This window comes from Arachis stenosperma, chromosome 9 (assembly GCF_014773155.1).
Source record: "Arachis stenosperma cultivar V10309 chromosome 9, arast.V10309.gnm1.PFL2, whole genome shotgun sequence".
NCBI classification, from domain to species: Eukaryota; Viridiplantae; Streptophyta; class Magnoliopsida; order Fabales; family Fabaceae; genus Arachis; species Arachis stenosperma.
In genome coordinates this window covers 98,435,527-98,439,504 of record NC_080385.1, presented here as the reverse complement: position 1 = coordinate 98,439,504, position 3,978 = coordinate 98,435,527, and positions in this window count along the sequence as shown.

Genomic DNA, 3,978 nt, shown 5'->3' with positions numbered 1-3,978 from the left:
TGGTGCTAAACGAATAAAGCATAAAGATAAAGATAGAGATACTTATGTATATCATTGGTGAGAGCTTCAGATAAGCGTATGAAGATGCCTTCCCTTCCGTCTCTCTGCTTTCCTACTGTCTTCATCCAATCCTTCTTACTCCTTTCCATGGCAAGCTCGTGTAGGGTTTCACCGTTGTCAATGGCTACCTCCCATCCTCGCAGTGAAAGCTAATGCTCACGCACTCTGTCACAGTACGGCCAATCACCGGTTTGGTTCCCTCCCCTACTGGAATAGAATCCCTCTTTTGCGTCTGTCACTAACGCCCAGCAGGTTACAGGTTTGAAGCACGTCACAGTCATTCAATCATTGAATCCTACTCAGAATACCACAGACAAGGTTTAGACCTTCCGGATTCTCTTGAATGCCGCCATCAGGTCCTGCCTATACCACGAAGATTCCGATTAAAGAATCCAAGAGATATTCACTAGAGCCTTGGTTGCTTGTAGAACAAAAGTGGTTGTCAGTCACCTTGTTCATGAGTGAGAATGATGATGAGTGTCACGGATCATCACATTCATCAAGTTGAAGAACAAGTGATATCTTAGAACAAGAACAAGCGGAATTGAATGGAAGAACAACAGTAATTGCATTAATACTCGAGGTACAGCAGAGCTCCACACCTTAATCTATGGTGTGTAGAAACTCCACCGTTGAAAATACATAAGAACAAAGTCTAGGCATGGCCGTGAGGCCAGCCCTCAAATGATCTAAGAACTAGATGTCCAAAGATGAAAATACAATAGTAAAAGGTCCTACTTATAGAAAACTAGTAGCCTAAGGTGTACAAAGATGAGTAAATGACATAAAAATCCACTTCCGGGCCCACTTGGTGTGTGCTTGGGCTGAGCAATGAAGCATTTTCGTGTAGAGACTCTTCTTGGAGTTAAACGCCAGCTTTTATTCCAGTTTGGGCGTTTAACTCCCATTTTGGTGCCAGTTCCGGCGTTTAACGCTGGAATTTCTGAGGGTGACTTTGAACGCCGGTTTGGGCCATCAAATCTTGAGCAAAGTATGGACTATCATATATTGCTGGAAAGCCCAGGATGTCTACTTTCCAACGCCGTTGAGAGCGCGCCAATTGGGCTTCTGTAGCTCCAGAAAATCCACTTCGAGTGAAGGGAGGTCAGAATCCAACAGCATCTGCAGTCCTTTTTCAGTCTCTGAATCAGATTTTTGCTCAGATCCCTCAATTTCAGCCAGAAAATACCTGAAATCACAGAAAAACACACAAACTCATAGTAAAGTCCAGAAAAGTGAATTTTAACTAAAAACTAATAAAAATATACTAAAAACTCAATTCAAACTACTAAAAACATACTAAAAACAATGCCAAAAAGCGTACAAATTATCCGCTCATCACAACACCAAACTTAAATTGTTGCTTGTCCCCAAGCAACTGAAAATCAAATAAGATAAAAAGAAGAGAATATACTATAGACTCCAAATTATCAATGAAACTTAGCTCCAAATTAGATGAGCAGGACTAGTAGCTTTTTGCCTCCAAACAGTTTTGGCATCTCACTTTATCCTCTGAAATTCAGAATGATTGGCTTCTTTAGGAACTCAGAATCCAGATAGTGTTATTGATTCTCCTAGTTAAGTATGATGATTTCTTGAACACAGCTACTTATTGAGTCTTGGCCGTGGCCCAAAGCACTCTGTCTTCCAGTATTACCACCGGATACATACATGCCACAGACACATAATTGGGGTGAACCTTTTCAGATTGTGACTCAGCTTTGCTAGAGTCCCCAATTAGAGGTGTCCAGGGTTCTTAAGCACACTCTCTTTGCCTTGGATCACAACTTTTATTTCTTTCTTTTTCTTTCTTTTTCTCTTTCTCCTTTTTTTTTTCGTTTTTCTCTTTCTCCTTTTTTTTTTGTATTCACTGCTTTTTCTTGCTTCAAGAATCATTTTAATGATTTTTCAGATCCTCAGTAACATGTCTCCTTTTTCATCATTCTTTCAAGAGCCAACACTTTTAACATTCATGAACCACAAATTCAAAAGACATATGCACTGTTTAAGCATACATTCAGAAAACAAAAGTATTGCCACCACATCAAACTAATTAAGCTAGTTTTAAAGATGAATTTGAAATCCTGTACTTCTTGTTCTTTTTGTGATAAAAACAGTTTTCATTTAAGAAAGGTGATGGATTCATATTCATAGCTTTAAGGCATAGACACTAAGACACTAATGATCATAAGACACAAACATGGATAAACATAAAGCATAATTTTTTCGAAAAACAGAAAAGCAAAGAACAAGGAGATTAAAGAACGGGTCCACCTTTAGTGATGGCGGCTTGTTCTTCCTCTTGAAGATCCTATGGAGTGCTTGAGCTCCTCAATGTCTCTTCCTTGTCTTTGTTGCTCCTCTCTCATGATTCTTTAATCTTCTCTAATGATGATGGAGTGTTCTTGATGCTCCACCCTTAGTTGTCCCATATTGGAACTCAACTCTCCTAGGGAGGTGTTAATTTGCTCCCAATAGTCTTGTGGAGGAAAGTGCATCCCTTGAGGTATCTCAGGGATCTCTTGATGAGAGGGGTCTCTTGTTTGCTCCATCCTTTTCTTGGTGATGGGCTTGAGGTCATGCCTTCTCAGTTGAACCGGCTTTGGATGCCATAAATGGTTATGGAAAAACAAAAAGCAATGCTTTTACCACACCAAACTTAAAAGGTTTGCTCGTCCTCGAGCAAAAGAAGAAAGAAGAGAGGAGAAGAAGAAGAAATGAGGAAGAAGGGAATGGCCTTGTGTTCGGCCATGTATGGGTGGGTTTGGGAGGGAAAGTGGTTTGAATTTGAAGGGTGAGGTAGGTGGGGTTTTGTGAAGGATGGATGTGAGTGGTGAAGAGGTATTGAGGTGATTGGTGAATGGGTGAAGAAGAAGAGAGAGTGGTGGGGTTGGTGGGGATCCTGTGGGGTCCACAGATCCTGTGGTGTCAAAGAAAAGTCATCCCTGCACCAAATGGCATTCAAAATCACGTTTTGAGCCATTTCTGGCGTTAAACGCCGGGCTGGTGCCCATTCCTGGCGTTTAACGCCGGTTCTGCCCTTTTCTGGCGTTTAACGCCAGTCTGGTGCCCCTTTGGCGTTAAACGCCCAGAATGGTGCCAGACTGGGCGTTTAACGACCCCAACTGCTAGCCTCACTGGCGTTTAAACGCCAGTGAGTTCTTCCTCCAGGGTGTGCTGTTTTTCTTCCTGTTTTTCATTCTGTTTTTGCTTTTTCAATGGATTTTTGTGACTTCTTATGATCATCAACCTACAAAAAAAACATAAAATAACAAAAGAAAATATATAAAATATAATCATTGGGTTGCCTCCCAACAAGCGCTTCTTTAATGTCAGTAGCTTGACAGAGGTCTCTCTTGGAGCCTTACAGATACTCAGAGCAATGTTGGAACCTCCCAACCCAAACTTAGAGTTTGAATGTGGGGGGTTCAACACCAAACTTAGAGTTTGGTTGTGGCCTCCAACACCAAACTTAGAGTTGACTGTGGAGGCTCTGCTTGTCTCTGATTTGAGAGAAGCTCTTCATGCTTCTTCTCCATGGTGACAGAGGGGTATCCTTGAGCCTTAATCACATAGGATTCTTCATTCACTGAATGATCAGTTCACCTCCATCAACATCAATCACAGCCTTTGCTGTGGCTAGGAAGGGTCTCCCAAGGATGGATTCATCCATGCACTTCCCAGTCTCTAGGACTATGAAATCAGTAGGATGTAATGGTCTTCAACTTTACCAAAACATTCTCTACAAGTCCATGAGCTTGTTTTCTTGAGTTGTCTGCCATCTCTAGTGAGATTCTTGCAGCTTGTACCTCAATGATCCCTAGCTCTCCATTACAGAGAGAGGCATGAGGTTTACACTTGACCCTAAGTCACACAGGGCCTTCTTGAAGGTCATGGTGCCTATGGTACAAGGTATGG